Below are 25,486 nucleotides of genomic sequence, written 5' to 3'. Positions count from 1 at the left end.
TCTCTCTCTCACATATCTTTCAAACACTTATTCGGAACAGCCAAAGCCAGGCACAGACAGACACTATCACATGCTTTACACTTGTTTCATTTGTGTGTTCACAGTGGCTAAGTCAGCACTCTTTTTGGCCCCAGCAATAACAGCAGCAGTACCATCAATGCAGCTCAACAAAATGTGACTGCCAGCCATTCTTCCCTGTGCTTGTATCAAAGAGCCTAGCTACATTCTTGGTTACCAATGATCTCTAGTTCTTGAAGCCGTGACAAATTGCCATCAGAGAGTTACAGACCCAGGTCTATTCTGAAATGTTTGAGCTTTAAAAAATAATGTAATAATGATGAGCTTGCATTGAGCAGATTCATGCATACTAAACCACATAGCCTCCTGTCAAAGCATTAATCAGGCCCAAATTTGCTTCACTTCCAAAATTGGATGAGATTGCGGCACATCGAGGTTGATATGGCTAAAGGAATGGAAGTGTACCATTTCAGGCCACTTATGCTGACCTAAGTACAAGCTCAAAGCATGCAAATTGGCTTAATAGAGAAAGAAGGGACATATATAATATTGAAACAAATGATAATGGATGTTAATCCTTTTATGTATATGCCAAACATTGCTTATGATCTGAATATGAAGTCACTCCTTTTTAGAGTAATTTTCATAGTTCACTTTATACTTTTTTTTTCCTGCAATCGCTCATTGTACATTTGCAGAATGTTGAGCATTTGAGAAGAGCATATCAACAGGGATATCTTTTTGTTGCACAGATATTGCAAGTACATGTACTTGTAAGTTCTGTGGGTAGAGTCTTTAGAAATTCTGTAGGATTTAGCACCCCATCAATTTCTTCCCAACCAAATTCACATGGATTTTTCTCTACATATGCATGATCCAAAACGTTTACACAACTTCTGGTCAAGTAGAATGCTCTTTTAATGTGTCCACGCACATACTATGACGTCAGTGGAAGGTCACTTAGTGGACTTGATCTCTTTAACTCACTGTACCGAAGATAGCCAAATGTGTGACTGTGGGAACTTTTTTTCCACACACGCACAAGGTATTTTTGTACGTCTTTAATGTCACATTATTTTTCTGTCCCAGCAAATCCTTTTAGAAACTTCACAGGTTCAGCAAGTAAAGCTCCAAGCTTTTTTTCAACTTGGCTCATAGTGTCATCACCCATAGCAATATGTGCCTAGATAAGAACACCGGGCATCTTGGGCCAAGTTTCTTGTACAGAATATGAAATGGGATTAAGTGTCTTTTCTTGCGTGTTCCATAACATATCCATAAGTCTGGCAATCCTTGACTTATGAACATTGCAACAAATCGAAGTAGCACAGTAATAACATTGGTGTCATTTGACAGTACAATGAATCAATTGCAACCATTTTGAACAGCCCACTCAACAAGTGGCAGAACACAAAGATCATATTCTGTCAATTTGCTGTTAAGTTCTATAACAACATGGCCCAAACCGTTTGAATATATCTCTGCAGACACCAACTTCTCATTGGCAATCATTTCACTAGCAATAATAGGAAATTCGGTGTTCACTGAAGTATGCGCAATGTTTCACTGAGCTAACAACTTTTCGATATTAATGACCAGAATGTATCAAATTGCACAGGTGTAGGTGTCAAATTTTTGATGCAGGTAAGGTCAATTGTTCCACTTTTAGACATTCATCAGATTTTCTCACATTCTTTGACAGATATTTTGAGGTCTTGTAAGGTGCAATCTGACTTTGATATCCATAGAAGAGTCTAAAAGACAGCACCAAAGTTTTACATGAATGAATTGTGACACATAGTTCACAACAACAGCAGTTTTCAATTAGGACACCTTTTCAAATTGGAATTCTTCAGGTGAAAGTTTTTTTCATGCTCTCTTATGTGTTTGTGCTTTACTGGCTTGGTTGCAGCATTGTTTGAGGGATTCTGCGGAATAACAGAACTATTTGCGAGATTATAGAATGCTGGCACGCAGGGAATGAGTCATCCTACCACCTGAGCACCCATGAGCCCAGGACCAATTAGCTATAGTGTCTTACTTGCCCTCCTACTCATTCACAGAGAAACAAGTGATTAGACATCCAAGAACACAACACTCCCGTCATGGTTGCACAACACACCCTTTCACTCTCACAATCATACTATTCCAGAATAAGATCTGACAGAGACACGAAAAAAGTTTGAAATGTTTATTTTAACTATTGTGATGCAGTATGCAGCATACTTGCCACAATCATTAAGGCACAAATACGGTCAGCATAGTAGGTAGTCCACAAATAATAAAAGGAGATGCCTAACCCTCCTACCCTTCTACAGAAGCAACAGGATTATATATCAGATCTCTGGGAGTTGGTAGCAGACCCCGTACCTTAGCCTGGACAGATGCAGTTCTACATCTCAGGTGCAGTCACAATGTCTTCCCTTAAAAGGTCCCTCTAAAAGTGTGTTGTTGCCTATCTGTTCATAGCTATATGACAAAAGTATATGCTCCCAAACAACAGCTGAATTTGATGCTAGTGCCTGACCAGAAGAGAATAAGAAGGGGCATTGTTGTTTGGCCATGTCTATGGTGTGCAGACTAAATCCAAGGAAAGAACAGAATGCAAAAACAACAGCAGGTTCTGTGTGAAAGTACAGTGTGGCATGAAGCAAAATATGTTTGTATAGTAAAGTGCGCAAATCACAGGGCACTATGCAATGTGCTCATGCTAACATAGGGAAAAAAAACAATGGGTGGTCTGCATAGGGCATATGACATCCTCCGTTTAGTCAGGAAGGTCGCAACCAAATGACAACAGAAATCAGTGGATAAACAGAAAAAAGGCTTCAAAATAGTTTGTAGTCAGTGTCTCTGATAGGGTCTATGGCCAAATTGGAAGGAAAGATTTTTTGTGGAAGATGCATCCATTTACAGTGCATCGCCGAGACCCTTGATGTGGGTTGCCAAATGAAAAGATAATGATTCCAGTAAGAAATCTGAGCTTTCCAAATTAGAAATGTTAACCATCCAGTTGAGCAGGTTGAAGGAGCAAACATGCTCCTCATATCCAGTAGACAACAAAACCATCAAAGGACATCCTGTGTTGATTTAGATGAAACTGAGATCCAGAAGACGCTGTGCAGTTACACAGAGATCACCTCCAGCTGCAGGCCACATACCCAAGGAACAGTCCTGGTTATGGGCCATTTTAGGACCCATCAACAGTTCAAAATCCAAGGCAGCGTGAGATGGGGTAGACAGTAAGACATCCAGAACCCATTGAATGGGGCACCAGATGCAATGGAACACAGGTTGCACACAGGTTAAGTAAGCATAGTGGAAGGTTAGACAGAATTCGGCTTCCAGAGCATTTGAGGGCACCATTCCAAAATGTTGTAGCACTACCTCACGGTACAGTTGCAGCGATGTCTGTCCCGGAAGGGTCACAATGGTGCAGCCATCACTGAATAGCAGGAACAGTACAATGATGCCGAAAATAAAGACAAGCATCAGCGGGAACCCACTGAACATGCTGGAAAAAATCGGACGTATAAAAGCTGGGATGACAACAAAAATAGTTTGAAATTATGTTACAAGGCCAGAGCCCACAGGTTCATAAAAGTGTGCCCTGCTTGTTGAATCAAACACAATAATTATTTGATGTATCAATTCCCCAAAAAGTAGGGGGAGATTTGTGTTTAACAATGGCAGTATTTTACTAGATGTTCTAGCCACCTGTAATTCAAAGGTCTCATGTGCCGAAGTAAGAGTCACTTCTTGTTGAAACAAAAATGCTTTTAGTCTGCTTAGCTTTTTGAAATATGTTTTCAGAGTTGGTATGGAAGGCCACAATGAACTATCTACACTCCCATGTGGAGGGGGAAACAGTGGGGCATATTATCAAGGGGGTTTATCTCCGCTTTTTTGGCTTTAAAAGCCAAGAAAGCGGAGATAAAATTATCTCCCTATTACCTAGCTGCTGCTAACACCAGTTAGCGACAGCTAGTAGGAGATAGCGACCATCTTGGGTGCCACTTTGGGTGCCACTTTGCATGTCAGTGATATTTATTTATCACTAATGAGATGCAAAGTGACCGTGCCAAGATGTTAGAGACTGAAAACAGTCGCTAACATCGCTATCTCCTATTACCAACTTTTGGAGATATTCGCGCTAAGCGGGAATATCTCCAAAAGCTAACACCTGCCCTGAGCAGTTCTTAGCCATGTTATCCAATGGGAGGTGGATAACATGGCTAAGAGCATTAGCTCGCTAATGCATGAATATCGCTGACTTTTCAGCGATATTCATGCTTTGCGGCAATTTTTACCGCATTTGCGTTAAACCTTGGTAATACCAAGGTTTATTTGCGGTAAAAATCGCCGTAGCGTTTTTGTCTCTAACCAAGCAATAGCGATTATTATCGCTATTGCTTGGTAATATGCCCCAGTATGTTTTTGCAAGAAGTAACTAACCGGCAAACCAGCTCCACATATAGACTTCCTGCTGTCAGACCGCAACAGTTGTGGTTATTTTGGACAGGATACCTGCCATTCATAAGCAGTGTGAGAGTGGGAATAATTGGGAACAGGATTTCCTTTCAAATAATAAGCCATAATGGGGCAGAAACATCACAAGAGCCATGCATTGTTACTTGTCAACAAAACAAGGGAATGACTGGCAGTGGAGTCGCACCCTTCTCCTGTAAGAAAAATATATCTCTCCGCTCGATGACAGTGATATGTAAAGGGCAAGGACCATAATTCATGTATATAGCTTCTGCCAAGAGGTTCATATTTATCTACTGGGAAGTGTTTCATGCAGGTAGTGAATTGAAACATCGCAATTGGCAATGAGATAACCCAGTATATCAACCACACCAAAGAATGAGTTACAGCTATAGTGAAAGGAAGTTGTTCAAGTTTCTCTATGTGTAGCAGTGTAACTAGCATCTTTCATAGCCATTGATGGCTGTTTACTTTTCAAATTAAATGGTAAGAACAATGCGCTACAATTTAAGTAATGCCAAGTTAAGCATCCATTCTTAAGTGCTTGCTGTGTCCAGTCAAATTGCATACCTGATCTAAGTTGATTCTGAGCATGATACAAGGTAGCCTTTTAATTTTGTACAATATCAATCACAGATGACACAATATAATATAAATACCAGATGACAATCTGCTAATACTGTTGTCTTCAACAGCAAGTACTTTATCTAAACTATTTTGATCAATTTGACGTAAACATACTGCAGTTTCCAGTTGAAACATTTCAAAAGTTTATTATATGCAGCACAAATAAATCATTTTGAATGTGGGGATGTTGGACCCAAAAAGAGATCAGCGAGGTGTGTATCTTCATATAGGAGAGAACAATGTTGTTTTACGGCAAACAAAGTGGAATGTTTTAACCATTGCTGACATAATTTACCTACAGAATAAGTAGAACAGTATTGTAATATGGTGTTTGTGGAGAACGTGGATCAGATCTATTTAATTCTAACCCAGAAGTAGAGAACAAGAAACAAGAATGATAAGCATTTGTGTTTAAAGGCCATAATGACCACCCATAAGGAGCTATTGCAGAAGAATTAAATGTACCATTAAATGTACCATTTAGTGTCATACTATTTAGTTCAGTATAATGTGTATATTGCCAATTATCAAAGAGGGCCAAGGATGGAAAAGTGGGAGTATTCAATTCTTTAATCTTAGCCAACCCAAGACAAGTAGTCTGTTGGACCCTGTCATTAACAAACATAATTAACATAGTCTTCAGACAGAATAGAGATTCTGTACCTTGGACTTGCTAGGACATAGGTCAATATTGTCCTTCCAGTAATCACATCCTTTCAGGGCGTAGTTATCAATAAAAACGGATGCATAGATCAACTTCGTTTGAGTAAACATAGTATGATGCTGGGTCCGAAAGATCATAACCGGTGAATTCGGTGTACTTCATCTTTTGTGTTTTGGAACTACCCTGAGATGGAGTTGGGCAATGTTACCACTGAGTACAATTATATTGGGGACGTTGTCCGTTAGCTCTGCGCAAAAAAAAATGGTGCCCATAATCTTGATAACAGAACAAATCGGCATAGTTAGCAGAAATTAACTACAAATCATCAGTGTCAAAGACAGTGTAAGATTGAAATTCTGAAAACCTGGAATTTACACCATCAACATCCCAATCATCTGATTGAAATCCAGTCCCTATCAGATCACCCATGGAAATACGGAATACGTATGGTATCTGCAGGGTCTATGTAAGACCAAATACATAGAATGATACTTTATTCCATACAATTCCATCAGTGACTAGGACAGAGGAAGGGTTAACAAGGAACTGGTCTCTTTTCATTTTATGATCATTGAGTTCTGGTTCACTTTCATGATGTGCAGCAGGAAGGCATCAAGAAGCAGCAGAGTGGAGCAGCATGGCACACGGCACACAGGGTCAACGGTTTGACGCAGCCCACAGCAATAGCTGTAGCCATAGCCGTAGGCACCTGCAGCAAACAGGCAGCAAACAGGCAGCTCGTAAAAATATAACAAAACACAGAAGCACCACCCAAAGCACTACCTGAGGAGGTGAGGCGTTGAGGCAAAGAAGGCAGGGACCTGCGCAGGGACCAGCGCAGGGAGCTCCGTAGTGGGAGACGGCAGGGCTGGCACGCCACATTGAGCCCAGCAGCTAACAGCAAAGAACCAACGGGCTGCAGCAAGAGCTACCCTCCCACCTGTGGAAGTGGCACAGCCAGGCAGGGTGCGGTTTGCAGGTCAGAGGGGGCTCCTATAAGTCCTCACCTTCTTGAAGCATTCTTGAGGCTCCATCTAGCTCCATCCAGCCTCCCAACTCACCTATCTTACCCAGCTCGTCCCAACTCACCTATTTATATATCAGTGAGCTAACACTAGCCCGTTACCCCTGCCAGGCTCCCCAACCACCCCCAGCCTTAGCTCGGTCCTAGTGGTGTAAGAAAATAGCTGGGGGCAAATCGGACCCCTGCCGACGTCGATGTTGCTGCACAGGATTGGGCAGTTGCAGGTGGCCATGAGCCACAAGTCACCGACCTCCATAGAGAGGCCTTAGAACTGAGAGCACAGACCTCAGAGCCCCTGAATAGGCATCAATTTTCAGTCACCAGGACTCTATCTCTTCCTTACTACCGAACCTACTTAACCAACCAACTACCTTCTATTACAGTCACTGGATGTAATTCTTCCCTCCCTCCCTCAGCACAATCTGGCTCAATAAGAACTGGTAAGGAGTGGTGTGACTCACTTGCCCTCGTTTGCCATCACAGTCTTAGAGTAGCCCCAGTAAAGGAAGGGAGATGCAGGAGAAGGGAGTCCCAACCCATGACCCTGGGGGTCACAAATTTACTTTGGATTCTACATTTTTAACCCAATTGCAACACCTTCAGAGTAATCCCATGCTTCTTGCTTTTCAACTGCCCTACTCCCTGACTATTGTTGCTTAAGCTACCTGGAGCGGCTATAAACAAGACCAGAAATCGAAAAACCAATTAATAGATACATTCAAGGGCACAAAAAAGGGCACAAACAAGGGTACATAGGGGGACCAACTAATTGAAATAAACCCCCCAACAGAGTAAAAACAATTTGAAGAACATAAAACACGGAAAAAGCATGGAGTGAAAATGGCACACAGAGCACAGGATACAGGACACAGAACATAGGACACAGGGAAAACAGGACACACAGGATAAATAGAACCAAAAACCAAATGCAAACACTTTGGAAAACCGAAGGAAAAAAGGGACACTAATAAATTACTTGCTTATTCCTTACCCAACATCCACAGTTGCAAGGCAGACAGGCAGATTGTCAGTCTCAAGAATTCTCAAGAGGTCTAGGGCGGTGGAAAGCATCAAGGGTCCCACAACATCATAGGGGTAACATGATTGCACAAAACATAGAGTTGCAGAAAGGATGAGATCAGGCAAAGTTAGGCAGACTCCAAAACAGCCATAAAAGTAATGGAAGACCCAGAAACCAAAATAATTTATAAAAGTAGTAGAACAGGACGCACCCCAAAAAAGTCCATTAACCTCACTGATTCTGACACCGTTCAGGAACTTAAGGAAAAAAGCTCCAGATTCTTCTTTTTCAAAGTCCCCGGGGCTGCCTTATACTCAACACCCAGAGAAGTACCAGCTCTTCCAGCACCACTAACTCCCCAAAGGTTGGCACATAGCGTCACAACAGAAGAGAAGCACAGCGCTTCCATAACAAACACAATGGACCCAAATAGCCTGGCAGATATGGACATGGTCATCTCTAAGACAGAATGCACGTAGTCAAGGTTCTGTACCAGAGAACTCCCCTGAGAGCCACATAAAAACATTAGCATTGTGTGCAACAATAAGGCCATAGACGAGCCCCAGCCTGCCATGGAAAAGAAGGGAGCCACGGATGAGAAACCAAAAATGTAATAGTTAATTCACCAAATCAATGTACAGGCCTAAAACTTTATTTAACTTCACTCCAAAGCCTACAAATCTACACACAACTATACAAGGACCTACAACCGTGGCTCAGATCCACAAGATAAATTCAGATGAAATAAAAGACCTAGATAAGTCATGGCTGAGAACTTTAAGCCTCACGCCTAACAAGAAGCCATCGCAAGACATAGACGCTAAAGAGGCATTGTCTGCTAAATCTTCCCAATGCAAAATAATGGAGAAATAACTATCCATTGTAATTACGAAAAAGTAACCTTAGCTGCCCTAACATTGCAGAATACCAGCCAAGCAGTCACCAGAAATCATTTATCAAGCTTTGAATCAAAACCGACATCAACACAAGATAAAACACCCAGTAGCACATGTAGCTACCCGGAGCTCTTCAGAACGTGACTACATACACTTCAATCCTCAACAAAGGCAATCATCTTGCAATTGGACAAGCTGGACATTCAAATTGAATTAATGAATATCACAGCACTACATATCGCAGGGATAAATACTAAGCTGGATAACCTTAACAATCTAATAACAAGAGCACAATCCAAATTCTCATTTGAGCAAAATCCCTGTGCTTGTGGGCCAATCATCGACAAAGTGAGCCTTATACCAACTCTCTTACAACAAATAATAGCTGTAAGCCAGCTAAGCACACCTTACATCAAGCATACGGGTGCTGACAACAAAACACAAACAACAACTCCCATGCAGGCGGACAACGAAACACAAACAGCAACTCCTATGCAGGCAGAAAAGAAAGAGGACGACAAGGAAACTAAAACGCCATCCGATTCACAAAGACCTATGGGAACGAAGGCAGCACCCGCAATGACGAAGCTTGGTGCTACAGCCACATCAAATTTGGAAGAACATACTCCAATTAAGCAAACAAAAAGACAAAAAAAGCAAAAGGAAAGCGAGAAACAAATTAACAATTGGTGACAACAAGCCGGGAATTAAAATGTACCCAATATTTAGTTCAACTAGAGATACAAACTTAACCTCACCAGGACATTGGTGGGAAAAACGGACACCTCAAGTGGTAACCACAAACACTGATATATGAAGATGGACACTCGGGAAGATATGGACCAACATGACTTGAGAGACACTAACATCCACAGTGTGGTAGGGCCCGGACCCAGTGGAAAAACAGCAGTATTCACTTGAGGGGGCTTCGATCACTGCGCAAGAAAAGGGACACAAAAACCCCACAAAACAGCAACCTAATCAAGGGGGGCTTCGATCTCAGCACAAGAAAAGTGGCAAACAAAAGGCAACATAGTCGCAATCAATTTGAAGAGACACTGGAACTTGGAAAAAGGCAACAAGGTAGAAACACTGAAGCCTAAAGAGCAGACAGTAGGAACCTCAAGCAAGAAAGAAGTGCCTAAATAACTGCTCAGCACTGACGCAACAATCAAGGATTGGACTTAGCAAGGGCAACGAAAAATGTGCAAGGTAGGATTGAAACCAATGAGCTAGAGATCTGGGACTAGGCAGAAACATCCTTCCAAGACAGGGATCACAAGACGACACCAATATTGGCATTCAAGTCACAGTCGCCCAGACCCAAAACTAGAGGCATCAAGCAGTATAACATTCTTGGATTTTGCATACAAAACCATGAAAATGCAATCTTATCAAAATATAATCTAGGGAATTGGCCAATGGCAATCACCTGAGAAACCAAATCAAGAATCCTAGAACACGAAATAACTACAAGACAGATTGAGACAAATCAGAATAACCTGCAATCACCAATAACCTTAGCACAAAACACCACTAAGGGCAGTATGCACCATCATGGAAACCATGGACTGCAAAAGTCACCTGTAGCGGGAAAAAAACAAGAAGACGAAATTAACAAAAATACACAGCAGTATGGACTATCACTACAGCAAATATCATTTACACCAGAATACAAGTCCTAGGGGCGGCACAATTTTCTAAACGGGGGAAACATACTAAAATAACTAACCAACATCCCAGCACTAAAACATCTAAAGTCAACCCACCTCCTAGCATTGGAATTTTGCCAGAAGGGAAAGGAAAACGTCAACGAACAAATGCTCACCACATGGCAAACAGTGGAAGTTGCTCAGCTCATTATGAGCCAAAACCAATAATTTGATATATGGGGAATAAAGCCTTCACAACCCGCTACACCATGTAATCCCAGCTTGCTTGCTGGAACCCCATCCAGAAGGTAAATGTAGGGCCAGGACATATAAAAGAAAACCACAGGTGTATTCAGTCCTTCAGAAAGCTAAAGGGAGAAGCCCACCTGCCATACGGTGTAATGGGGCTCCCATTGACAAAAAGGCAAACATAGAACCCGACAATGATCAATGGAGCTGTCTTCTAGGAATCCTGAACAAAGAGAAAAACAACTGACCAGCACGTAAACAGGCAGAGAACTGCAAAAACTGGAAAGTACACCTTCTCTCGTGGAATATAGGTGGAGCAAAAAAAATGTCTCGAAGAAGGCAGCCTCCCTCAAGTTCTTACTGCATGTGGCATAATTGCCCTTCAGAAGTCATGGGCTCTGGAAGAGTTGCCTCTTAAAGGATTTACACAATTTAAAACAACAGCCGAGAAACACAGGAGACACAGTCGTCCGGAAGGCAGCCTAGCAGTCTATGTGTCCACAGCTATTAACATCCAATCACAGCAGATAGTCCTCGCTGGAATGAACGTGCAATTAATAAAATATCGCTGCCGGCAAAAGAGAAACCAAGAACTGTACTGTTAATTAACACCTATGCACATCCAACGGCACAAAAGAAAAAAGCCTGCAACTCTTTGTTAACAGCCATAATCTTCAACATAAGTGCAAACCCCTCCTGGGACATAGTTGTAACAGGAGACTTCAAATCAAACTTAATTTTCACCCCGGACGAAGATGAAAAACTAGCCACAGATAACAAATGCTGGGACGTACAACCCCAAGTTCAAATTTAGTCGCCCCCCGACCTCGTAGGGCAACGCTTGGTGATAATGCTTGAAAACCTAGGATTGAGAGTCATAAATAGCTGAAACACATGAAGACACCCACCACAACATACTTTTTTCAGAGGGAAGTCGCAATCCAGGCTTGACTACAGAGCAATTTCATTACTACTAATGCCATTTCTTACTCGATACTATACAAAATGGAGCTATGGGAACACAAAAGAAAAAGTAAGGACAACTTTTGGGCAAAACTACTGTACAACGCAAGCAAAACTAACTCTAGTACATTCTGTGAAACGATAAACAATCTGAGTGAACTCTCTAACTTCAAATATACAAGAATACGACTAGGCAATGCTTCTAACAAAAAGATTCACAGAAACCACAACCTAGAAACCCCCAGTTGGGAAGGAAAACAGTGCGTAAATCATCAGGACCTTGAGGAATTAAAGGAAAATTATGATGCCTCCAGACAGAAAAAGGACAGCACAAAGTATCAACACGTAACTATGGAGCTGCCAGCGGATGAAATGCAACAGAATGGGCCTGAGACCAGGGCTTTCTTCTTAAAGGCAAGATCAGACAGGCCTGCCTTGGTAGCGGATGGTGTAAATAAAATAATAATGAAAAGGCCGAGGATATGGGCAACAGGACTAAACAGCATCCATCAAGCAATCTTCAAACATGCCCATCCTGTTGGAGAAGGAAACTGATTAATCTGTTCAAAGAAGCTGAGAATTTAAACCAAATTCCATCCAGCTGGCAAGGTTCAATATCTCAGCAAGAAAGGAGGGAATTGAAAATGTATGGCAAATTACAGGTTAATCGCTTTACTGGACGTAGAAGCAAAGTACTATGACTCCCTGATCCTGGAACATCTGACTATCTGGTCAAACAAGCTTAATTTGATTCCCTTTGCTTCATAGACCTCAAGGCTGTATTTGATAGTGTGGATCGTCACTGGCAACAGGAAAAGTCAAAAGCATGGCATATTCCCGAGAGAATTTTCAGAGGAATACTGCTTCTTTATTTCAACACATGGATGAGAGTAAAGCTGGGAGATGGCTTAAGACTAACAAGAAAGGTGATTACCACTAAAGGTCTAAAACAACGATGCATGCTGGCTCTGCACATTTTTAATCTGTTCATGGTGGACATGACCCACCAGCTCAACAAGATCAACTCCCATCCAACTCAAATGGGAATGCTATCTCTATCACACTTCTCATACGCAGATGATATGGCGCTAATGAGCCTAACCAAGATCGGCCTCTGCAGGTCACTCACAGGCATGTTGGAATACATAACAACTAATAGACTAAAAATTAATACATCTAAAAGAAAGAGAATTCTAATCAGTAACTACCCAACGGGCAAGCAGAAAATACAACTTGAGGGTATCCTTCTAGAGGAAGTCTCTAACTACAAATACCTGGGTTTTTATATGGACAACAGGCAGAACCATTGAGAGCAGGAAGCGTATATGCTACAAAAAACAAATGCACTGCATGGTGATCGCCAAGCGGGACATAACACAGAAGTGGGGGGCGGTAGAGGTGCAGACGAGAACACAATAGTGTGAAAATATGGACAGGGTGATGCTCACAGAACGGGCGGTGTACGCTAGCCGGGCTTGCCCGAGGAAATGGAACAGGATTTGGACCTCATGGAACGTGTACAGGGGAGAACTTTTAGAACCATTGCCGGCAGACGACCCAATGACATCAGATGAGCAGGGGGAGGACGACTAGCGGTGCTTGGAGGTGGGTAGAGTGGGAGTAGGGAGGTAGGATTGGGGGTGACTTTGAGAGTTGGGAGGGGAGAGACGGCGGGACCAACTGAGCGAAGACACAGAAGAACCACACACCTACACATATTCTTAGAACTAAAAGCTGCGACTGACCCGAAGGGCTTAGGTGCAGATAGGCTTTCCAGAAATCTGCCAGGAAATAGTCAGTGCAAATTTATTTAAACAATTAATGACCTAAATGTGATTTCTTTGTTTCTTTTTACGTTGTTTATTGTTAAAAAACAAAAAACCTAATTAGATTAGCAAACAATTCAGAATGATGTACCTTCACTATAATGCGAAATAGCCGCAACCCCGAAAATGGCGGTCACTGTGCGGAGTTATCCATTAGAAACAATATTGTCGTGATTGTATGGCGGCCGGCCCCTTGGGTTGTAGGCCAGAAGCTGTGTAAGATTGTAAGGTGCAATAAAGGTTTTCAGCCAAAAAAAACAAAAAAAAAACAAACGCACTGATGTTTGCCTTCAGGACCCTAGGCAAAAAACTGAACGGGCCATCATACAAACCTTCGCTCGCATTGATAAAGGCTAAAATGCTTCCAACACATACTCCAGCATTGCTTTACACAGGAAAGATTCTGAACTTTTGAACAAATTCCCAGTCTCAACATACAAAAAGGTTTTTCAGATACATCAGTCTGCATCCCCAGCACAAGTAATACTCGAATTTGGTTAATAAACGAAACACTGGGAAGGGTGTATGCAACTATTAAGCTATGGTACTGACTGAAATAAAACAAAGTAGACTCTGTGTTGAACAAAGCCCTGTGGGCGGAATTAGAAAATGAAAAAAAAATCACCTTACAATTATTAGCTCCAAAAAGCACAAATAACAACCAGCACAGGTGAGCTGTGGAACACTAACTTCACTTATCCATCCTTCGAACAAGCTATGAACAAATCAGCAAAATGTAATTCCATGTTAATTGACAAAAAGACATTCAGCAAGAGAAAGTATGCATGGATGGCGATAAATATCTATAAGATCCTTACGCCTACACCATATCTAAACATTATATTTTTGATCTTTCAAAAGCAACAACTGATGGCCCTTTGCTTTGGTAAACTACCTTCCATCGCAGATCAGCCAACCTGGATCCATAAAGGGCCGACAGAATGCTGGCTCTGTGGCAGCAACGGAGAGGAATTCATTCACTTATTCTGCCTATGTCCCAAACTGCGCACAGCACAACGTCACTTGATTAAGGATTGGGATAAACACCAGAAGAAGAAGTACCTGCAGATCGGCTATAATGGCAGGTCTGGACCCGACTGACACTCTAATGAACTGTCAATTGAGAATGTTTCTTAACTCTCATGAGCGGGCGTGAAAAACAGAACAGCTAGCTATTACCCCGGTGTGTTAAAAACTTTACGTTTCACGAAATTCAAGTGAGATTATCTGACATTTTAGATGAAAGTCTGGAAGGTAACTTTTTGATTGTACAGTGGAACATTAATCAGCTAACACTCAGAACTTGTTTACTGTAAGCTAGGTTCTCTTGTATAGTCCTGTATATTAATAACTAAGAATTTAACGTTTTTATGGTTTTAAGGAAAACGATAAAATTGTACAGATGATTTAATATGAGTGAAAAATTGTTATTGTTTTAATCAACTAAAACAAGAAACATTTATTTAACATTACATTGTTATGTTTTATTTTATTTTATTTTAGTTTATTTTAGTGTTTTATAGAGCGCAAATTTGACCCTTGAGGGTATCAGATGTGTCAATGTTCAGAAATAAACAGAAACTGTACAAAGGGAAGGGGAGGGGCAGGGGTGTGGGGAATATAGGGGATATTGGGGCTACAAAGGTAAGATTGCAATCATAATTAGATTCAGTAAAAAATTAAAGTCCCCGTAAATTCTCTGCGGGAGGATTGGTCATCTGGGAAAAACGATATTCTTCGAAACATCAGATTTGTGGTCAGGCATGGCAGCCATTAGGCAAGGAATTTACCCATGAAGAAGGTTTTGGCATCCTTCTTGAAGCATGCTAGAGAAGGGATTCTTCAGATGGTGGGTGGGAAAGAGTTCCAGATTCAGACATCTGCATTTCAAAGAGACATCATACTATGGTGAAGTATGTGACATCCACACAGCAACTAAAAAACACTTAAATGTAAGTAGGCCTATGTGTGTTCTAAATAATGGCTCTCATATCTATTTTGTAAGGATGTGTATGTTATGCACCTCTAATTATTCTATTATAGATGTGGCGTCCCCTCCACACCTTGAATGAAGAATACGCCTAACTTAGAGACTGCGATAAGTCACTCTTTGCCTCGTTCTGCCTTTTTGTTTACCCTACAGGTAAAGATTCTTCTTGTAGGCTAATACCTATCGTATGTACTATATTTTGATCAGGGCTGAATAGCGCCTTTTTTTTGTTATACTTTTCAGCATACAGCTGCCTGAACCACTTTAATAAAAGAAATATAAATCTGGCCCCGTGGATTTTTGTTAACCTTCAGGTAACTAATATTGACCATGTTTACTTAATAAACAGCAAATGTCGAGGTTAATATTAAATGTAGTAAGGATGAGTAATATTCATGTCCTTCCTATATTAGATCATGCTACAGTGTGTCGTAATCCAGTAGGAGCACTTCTACATGTATCCACGTTTCTTAGAAAGGTACTTATTCAATAGGCCTTTTATCTTGCCATTGGACTCTAGTACAAATTTTGGCATAGAAATGCCTTTTCTTTTTCTTTTGAGTTATTGGGTATTACACCTTGTCCTGTGGGCTATAAGGTTTCACCTGGTGGTGTAAAGTTGTGTGAATTTTGAGTGTGTGTGTTGGTCCATGCCGTTGTCTCAAATGTAAATGAGAATATACTATGTATTATAGGGCATACTTGTAAATTATCACCTTTGTGCATATTGTTTCAGACCCGCATCCCAGGTTTAGAGATCCTATACCGCACTGTCTCCAACTGGTCCTGATGAAGGTGGTCCTTACTGCTGTTTTTCCACCGAAACGCGTCGACCTTTCGCCTTCCTTTCAAATCTAATGACTTTGGTCATCAACTGGACAACAGATTCAACGCTATAGGATACTTTTTTGTTGTTTTTGTGATGGGATGAATGTTTAGGAAGTATATATGTGTTGTGTGTGTGGCTCTTTACCTGGTTGTGCACATCTAATTGATTTTGTGTTTTATATGAACTTGAATAACTAAGGATATATATTTATAGCTCCACCGTGTTGAAATTTTTTTTTGAATAATGTATATATTTTTATAATTGTTGCATTTGAAAAATATGATAAAAAGAAAAAACTTTTGTACTGAAAAATGAAATAAAATAAGAAAAAAGTAATATTTTGTGTAGACATTGTTGGTGTATGCCCTGTGTTTGAAAGGTAACTCCCATGATAAAAATATTTATAGGTCAAGAGGGAGCTTTTTCAGTTGCAGAGGGTTGTTGTCTCCATATTCTTTTGCATTGTCATGGGGACCTCCTCTCCATGTTGGGGGAACCAGTGAACCAGGGGTTCCTGTCTTTGACTTGTGTACTTTTTAGGGGCAAGGTCGTCCAGAATGATCAATATAGTTGACGAGTTATGCTCATTTAGGTTTCTGACAGAGGTTCTGTGCGGGGGGAGGTCAGATTGACAGCGAGCCTCCATTTCCTTAAGGTCGAGGCTTTTAGTGTTTCTGGTCCATCGTTTGCGGATCACCGGTTGCGGTGTCTTAGTCTTGCGGGTCCCAGGTAAGATGAAGGAGATGGATTGACTAGTCAGACCAGTCACAAGGGACTATGGAGATGAGCTTGAATTAGGATTCCTTAGAAATGATACAGTCAAGGAGGGCCCCTTTTGAGTGTGGTGGCTGAGAGCAGGCTTGAGTTAGTGCTTGATCAGTTAGTAGGTCTTTGATAGCTTTGACGTGGGTATCTTTAGTGTCATTACAGTGCAGGTTAAAATCACCCAGGAAAATCTCTTTGGCATTGGAGGAAATCTTAGTTGTGATGATTTCCAAGAGATGATTGGTAAAAGAGTCGTTGGAGCCTGGAGGGTGGTAGAAAATGTGTAAGTTGCAGAGATGTAGTGAGCTGCTATAAATGGAGAGTGCGAGGTATTCACAGGAGTCAGTGGTGTCCATCGAGAGTTCAGTGACAAGGAGGGAGGAACGATAGATGCAGGCGATGCCTCCGCCTTTCTTGTTGGAGCGTCTGTCCAGTCTGGCATTATTATAGTTTTGAGGGACTAATAGGTCCAGGCAATTTAGCCAAGGTTCTGTTAGTATATCTAGGTCAAAGTTTTTGTTTAGAATGAGGTCAGCAATATCAGCGGAATGCTTGACTGGTGGTCGGCAATTGATTAAGAGACCAAATAAGGGGGTTCTGGAGTGGAGGGGGCCGAGTACTGGACGGACAGGGCTACCGCTGTGAGGTTGCTTTTCATCACACGTCTGTTATGGAGGGTAGGTGGCCTGTTTGGGTTAATGGTGACCATGCTGATTGGGTGGGCCGAACTCGTGTTATGCGGATAAGGGATGGCTTGGGCAGAGTTGTGGACACGGAGGATGGCTAGGATTGTGTTTCCCGTAAGGTCAAGGGGGTTAGAAGTGGCGGAGGTAGAGGTGTAGAAGAGTGCGAGAGCACAGGATTCACCCTCCGAAAGGTGGAAAGGTTGTTTGCATGGGTGAAGATGTCTCAGAGGTAGCAGAAGTGGGTGTAGTCCAAACTAACCCACTTATGACTCCCAACACTGATCACCCCTACCGTTATAGCTCACCCACGGGCGGCTCCAGCAGAGCCGCCAGTCCTCAAACCTCCTCCTCATCTGCCATCCACCAAACTCGCGAGCTAGGTACTCTAAAGACCCTGGAGTCTATCCAAACCAACCTATCTCCCCTTCCACCCTTAGAAGCCGCCTTGAAAGCTCTTGCTCCTGAACCTATGCCCCCTCGCCCGCCAGCATCCCCAGAGCTAATGGATCTCAAAACTCTACCCTCCAGAGCGAATAAACTAACCCAGAGCATCCATAGCTCAATCCAGGACCTTATGAACCTCCTTCACCTGGCCGAGCTCTCCCACGCTAACCTCATATCACCCCATACCTCCCGCCCACCGATGAGGAGGAATGTGTAGCAACACCATCTCGATAAGTTCTGCAGCCGAACGTTCTGAGAGGTACGGGCCATTAATCAAAAGGAAAAAGATTATCCCAAATCCAATCCACATGCAGAAAAATACCATGGAAAACACAGTCTAGACATATATCCAAGGTGTAACCAGATAAGTGCATTTTAACAAGGAGAAGAAAACACACATCTGCACTGGTGGTGTGGTTAAAACAGAAGACAATAAAGAACTGTCAGAAGAAAAGTTATCACTTTCGATATAGTAACCAGAAGAACTAATCTGAAATAATGGAGGCTGAGAGTAGACCTGAGTCTTGCACTCCTAAAGAGACCTCAGGTGGATCAGAATAAACAATTTCCATTGTGAAGTGTGAAGAAGGTAAAACAGGTATCAAGTCAACTGAAAACACGAAATCCCTCTCCGGCACCCAAGGAGGATCAGAGGTAAAGGAGCTCACAGGCTATAAATCAATCTCCCCTGTTGAGACACCCCGAGGCATACTATTGAGTATTGGCCAAATGGTGTTACTTGACATGTTCGGTGGAAACACAGTGATATCTTTATATCCTAGTAGTGGAAGTAAAATCACAGTTCAGTTACCGTGAAGACCAAGCAATGGAACAGGAGCATGGTAGGAGGGACCAGATTCTTTCTTGATCGCCATCTTGTCACAAACCAGATATCCAACTTTAGGAATCCAACCAGAAACAGGAATCAGAGTCGCTGCCACAGATGGCAGAGACAAAGACAAATGGGTTTTTGACAAATCATCACAACATTTTTGTAGATCTTGGAAGACTCCACAGTGGTTTTCTACGTCAAAGATTGTGGCAGCTGCCTCAATATCTAGTCCATCAAGGTCTGAAACAAACATCTTGATGCCAAAGAGCATTAAGTATGGGGTTCACCCACCAAGAATTCTTCTTGGGAGGTTATTAAGAGCATGTTTAACCCCATAAGAAGAGCCAAGTCCTGTACCTAATACCCTTGCTGTGAATTTTTTTTTAAGTCACAATTCTTCCACTTCACAACAGAACTGCCCTCGTGCCTATATGGAGACATGAAATGCACCTTCACTATCATTAATGTCATTGTATCTCAGCACGCAATAGAGACGAAAGCCGGACCCTGGTTTGTATGGAAAGTGCCACAGACATAAGTTCCAACAAAGACATGCACATCTTTTATGACATTGCGAGCATCAGTCGAGTGCTGTGGACAGACCCTGAGAACCTAGTGCAAGAATACATGGCAACCCAAATATATTTGAAACCGTAATCGAATATAAGAGGACCACAGTTATCAAGATAAATACATCCAAAGGTCTGGTAAGAAATAAAAAGGTGGGTCTGTGGCGGTCGCAACACAGTAGAACTCTTAATTTGTTGGCAAACATCATATCAAAGAGATATCATTGAGTCTGCTGGCAGCCACTCTTGCATGTGCAGAAACGATACCTTAATGAGTGGACATTGTCAAAAACTGTGTGCAGTCAACTTTTGAAATCAGACAATCACCAACCCCATGAATGGACACAAAATAAACGTTGTCAGTAGTTAACTGATAAATATATAAAGAGGGAAATACCATCAAGAGTCGTGGTGATAGCCGCCAAAATGTCATCATCAATTTTAGTCATAGAACGTGGACTGCTGCTACTTAAACTGTGGCTACCGCACATTGGACTTTTTCATCATGTATAGTAACATGCGCAAAGCAGAGGGCAGTCTGCAAAGTGCTTATCCTATTATAGGGAAAACGAAAATGGGCCTGCACAGGACATGTGACAGCATCTGCATAAAATAATGTGTTTTCTGAAAGAAGATTAAGCAACAGAATGCCCTGGATAAATTCACTCATTTATTTTGCTACATCCGTCTCTCTATTTGCTTGTGAAAGATGATTTTTTCTAACCTGTTTTGCAGTGGCTGGTTGTACAAAAACTCTTACTATGGTAATTAAAGCAGGTAAGTTTAACGTTAGTGATTATGTCAAATAGCTTTTTCTCTTTCAATACAAATCTCTCATGCTTCAGTTCTGCATATAGTTTTGATCCATGTTCTAGGATATCTAGTAGAAGCACCTTTATTTATTTATTTAAAGGTTTTATATAGCGCTGGCTAGACCCAAAGGTATCAGAGCGCTTTACAAGGGTTGAGAGAGGAACACATTGCAAAATAACATTAGTGTGAAAAGGTAATATGCAAGACAATAGGAACAATATGCAAAGGACCGTAATAACATGAACAAGAAAATAAGGCACACATTTAGGCCGAAACCGGTAAATTAGTAGTTAAGCTAGCGTGGGTGGTCAGGGATGGGGGGACAGTGTGGCGGTAGGAGGGAAGTGAGGGGGTGGTGGGAGAGGTGATAACATGTGGGAGTAGGCAGTGAATATAAGAGAACTGGTAGGGGGAGGGTGGAAGTATATGTAAGGAAAAAAGAGGAGGAGAAGTAGTTGAGGTCTAAAGTGGCGAGAACAAGGCACCATCTTGGGCAGGATGTGAATGCCTGTTTGGTGGCAGGATTACGGACCCCAGTATTTGTTTAAAAGGTGCCGCTTGAGCTCTTTTTTGAAGCTGCTGTAAGAGGGATTGCAGCGTAGATCTTTGGGGAGTGAGTTCCAAATAGTGGGAGCATTTTCCGGAGAAAGAGCGAGACTGGGTAGCTTTCTTTTTTACAAAAATGCGGTACTAGAACAAGTGTATTTGTGCTCCTCATTTCTCTAGTGCAGCCCGCTTTGTGGAGTTTCTCTGATAGATTCAACGGGGTGTGATGATGCAAGGCTTTATGCGTAATGCATTCAAAAACAACAGTTGATGGACAGAATGCAGAACAATGTCATACATTCACCCCAGTACAGAGATTTGGACAAGGAGGGGGGAGAGTGGAAGAGGGGGGGTAGGAGAAAAGTCAGTGAATGGGAGATTAACCCCGAGAACCAGGGCAAGGGCCTAATAATAAGGAGATTAGAGACAGGGAGGTGTTGGAAGAAAGGGGGGTATCCAGAAGTTGAGACCGTAATCAGGTCAGCCCGATGGTGAATGAAAGGGTACCATAGTGGTCTACTGGTTAGGGAGACTAGATAGTGGAGAAAAATGGGGAGAAATGGGGGGAGGAAGTGAAAGGTAGGAGGGAGATCTGGGTAGGACTAAGGGGTGGAGAGCTTTGTGCTAAAATATGAAAAATTAAGGAGCTGGCAATGCAACATTTGAGGAAATTAAAGTCAAGATGAGGTAAATTGCTTAGGGGGCATGGGGCACAATAGACAAAAAACATCAAGTCACAATTACAGCTAAAATACGGCTAAACAAGCACAGGTAAAGCAACATATAAAATGTAACGCAATAGAATGAGTTGGGTACACATAGCGTATAATGTTAGCAATCAACTTAGCAGCAGGCACCAAACCTTTGACGTATAAGAGCTTCCAGGAGAGGTAGGTCAGTTTGGATGCACAGATCGCAATAGGTTAAATACATCTAGTGAAATTTCAGGAGAAAAATTACCTGATTGATGAGCAGCCGGGAAGGAAACAAATAAAATATTGAGGAATCGATACAAGGTAGAACATAAAGGGAGCATATTGGACATTAAGTTGGGAGCATCATCGGGCTTATCAAATAAGATAGAGGTTGTTAAGAGGTGGATCAGTTTGAGTGCATGTAGCACAGTGTGTGCCCAACACCTGGGTACAATTGAGCATAAAGTATAGATTGTCAAGCCGCCAGGAGAGGAGCCTATCAAATATAGGATAAGATGAAAAATTTGGGAGCATATAATACATTAAGATGGAGATGCATAAATGTTGGTATTCATAGGGCTACGGTATTCAAAATTTAGCTTCTGCACGGTTTTAGATATTGGGTGTCTGTGCAGACATTTTGATGCCTATAGCGTATAGGAATGATAATCACCTGTGGCTGCTCAAGGCTAAATAACGAGGGTAGAATGGCTTCATTAATAGTAAGGGGTCCCTTCCAGGAAGGCCTTCCTAGTGGTATAAAGGAGCAAGTCAGTTTTCATTTCTCCTTATATGACAAGATTTGTGTCCAAGGAGAGGGGGTAGCATCATCAAGTCTTATGGAAAAGAATAAAATGGTGACCAAACCATCGAGCAGTCTGAACACGGCCTTTAGGATAGGCCAAAGATAACAAAAACATACCCCCGTCAAGCCCCTGAGTGTTATTCTCCTTAGACCCATCAGAGCCGCAAAGAGCCTTCAACCACCCTACCATGCGCCTCAAATGAGGTACGCTGAGGGAAAAGTCAAGAACCAGCAGGCATTGCGCCTGGATATCAGATCGAACTTAGTGGCTAAACCGCAGATTAGAACCCAGTCGACTAAACTTGTAGTCAGTCTGCCAGCACAGCATCACCGGGTTAACTGCAAACATGGAGCCACCACGAACACCATGGAGAGTAGAAGGTGTGTTCGGCATTAAAGAATAGTCCGCATCCAAAGCACCCGGGACTTCAGACCGGTCCCAAGAGGGAAAGGCTAAGCCCTGAATCCAACAGGGGAACTGGAGACAACATGTCGGCAACCCCCAAGTGAGGCAGCAGCGTGGGAGTCTCCAGCTGAGGTCTGAGGAAAGATGGAGCCAGAAGCCCTAATCACTTGTCAACCGCAGATGAGAGATTCATCCCCCACGGGAGGGAGAGACAGTGTTGGGTGTGTGGAAAAAGGTAGGGCTGATGGCCTTTTTCAAAGTTGCCCGGCGCTAACCGCCTCTATACCATTCTAGTTATCAAACAAAGAGGCAGGCGCTGGAGACTGGAAGGCAGGAAACAGAAGTTGTATTCCGATGGAGCAGAACACATCAGATCAGACAACAAGGTATCGTTTCGTGGTGCTCTAACAAGTTCTCTGAGACTGCGTCTTTTATACACAAATTGATGATGCATAAACATTCCTTATTACAATAAAGACATTGTGAAGCAAGGAAAAGACATCCCCAGTACCCCCCCCGTTCCAGTTTGTTCCAACACGTGGCTACAGCATGAGGTCCTCACCCCCCCCATACAATAGGAAGGGACTACAATTGCAGCCGAGTGTTCCGCTGATTCCTTTGGAATGTGTGCGCCTGATCGGATCTCAGGGGGTGGGGAGGTCATGATCAATCGTAGCTCCTTTGAAGAGGGGCGAGTGCATACAGTAGCGGGCAATAAACTGTATCCTTAAGCTAAGGGATGACCAGCGGTTCGTGCAGACAGTCGGGCTCAGTGGAAGGGGTCATCAAAGGAGGGGTATTCAAGAAAGGAAGGGAGGTGGTGGTCAGGCGGGGGTTTGATTCCCAGGGGCAGAGTCGCACAGAAGGAGAGGTATTATGACCCGTGCACGAGAGAGCGGGGGCAGCCAGAGTGCGCGGAGGAGGGGTGCCGGGAGTTAAACAAATGGGCAGAGAGGCCATGGTGTCTAAAATGGCTGTTTGTGTGTGTGCGTGCATGGGTCTATGCTGGCGTGATTATGCGGTCAACGCTTCACGGTATTCATTCTGCTTACAGTGAGGGTATGATGAAAGCAAATGAACGCCGCTTATGTGCATTAACATTGTCATTTTCCACAGTCGCCGCTTTTTAACATAAGCTAGTTAATTTTCCTGTTCTTCCCAATTGATGGGCGTACATATAGTTACGTGTGGTCAATGAGATAGCGTTTGTCAATACTAGCAGATTGTGTATAACCATGATCAGTCGATACGGGTGGCAGAATACAGTACATATGAATTTACATTTGGTGGGTTATTCATCTAGGGGTCAGCATACTACATACTACAGACGTTCTGACTTTCTCTTCGGTGGTATCAATGTACAGTAAAAGTGACCGATAAACATTTTGAAAACAATACAAAGTGGTTGAGGGAGGAATTCAGTTCAGTAAAGCAATCAGTCAAGGGAAAAGGGGGATGATATCTTCGTCACAATGTCTTTTCGAGCCATCACTGGTAGGCTCTAGTCCGTCTTCTTTCGTTGGCGCTGTTGAGCACCGGCGGTGGAGCTATGAGTCCAGCTCGGATCCGACTTTACACGTTGCAGGGTGCGATCTGTCCTCTGCTGTTAGATCACAGTCCTGTTTTCAAACTAATCGTTTTAGGGGTGCCTCACGCTCGGCACCTGCATTTCCTTTTCCTTCCGTGGCAAAACCCTATTCTTCCTAAATGTCGTTCCTTTTTCTGAGTCAAAATCCAGGGGTTAGAATGGGGGTGTCGTTGGGTAATCGAGGGAAGAGAGGGCGGAGTGGAGTCAGATTCTCTGAAGCAGACCCAGGGAGCAAATGATAACAAGCAGGCAGGCCCATCGATCGGGCTCAGAGGGGCGGGGGACTTCTGGCACAGGTTGGTCAGCAAACAGGGGCTTCAGGGCAGCCCTTCATTCTTTCATTTTCCGTGTTTGAAAGTGGTGCCTCGTCCCGCGTCTCGTTGCTCCGCGGCTCCACCTTTGGTCCAGGTCATACGTGCTTCATGATCTGTGGCCGGGCTGAGCGTCACGTCCGGCCCCTCTCCTCCGGTGATTGTGTATCCTTGAATGGGTACAAAACAAGTTTTTAGAGAACCAGTCAACAGAGGATGTCTATACATTTCAATCCCGTCCTCAATCCTAAGTGGCTGGGGACTTGTTCATCAGTCACAGTCAGAAGTCATCACTAGGTAGTATGTATGCAGGCATTTCTACTTAGTTTGTACTAAGTCTATTTGGCGTTCATTCATGGCATGTATGGAGAGAAGTCAGGCTCCCATCAACTGTGTATTCTTATCAAACTCGGAATCGGATCCTTCGGGAAAGACCCGGTTACTAACCCAAGTCCTAGCAGTCTTACATTTCCCAGCAGAGTCGGCTAATTCTAGCGAACAGGTGGGTGTACTAACATCTAACATCATGAGAAAGGGACAGAGGCTAAACATTCTTTTCCCGGAGAGCAATGGTTAATCAGGGTCATCAGTTATAATTCGGGGGCAACAGTTATGGAGCTGGGGTCAATCAGGAGAGGTGTGGACGCTTTGGACATCCGCACTTGGGCGCTGAGGGGGTAGGACAATCTGGGCATTGGGGGTTGTTTTTCTAAGGACTGAGAATAGAAGGCCATTGACGTATAGTCCCCCCATAAAAGGCCAGATTAGGGGACATCAGT

This window comes from Lissotriton vulgaris, chromosome 4_1 (genome assembly GCF_964263255.1).
Source record: "Lissotriton vulgaris chromosome 4_1, aLisVul1.2, whole genome shotgun sequence".
NCBI classification, from domain to species: domain Eukaryota; kingdom Metazoa; phylum Chordata; class Amphibia; order Caudata; family Salamandridae; genus Lissotriton; species Lissotriton vulgaris.
This window is presented reverse-complemented; position numbering follows the sequence as displayed.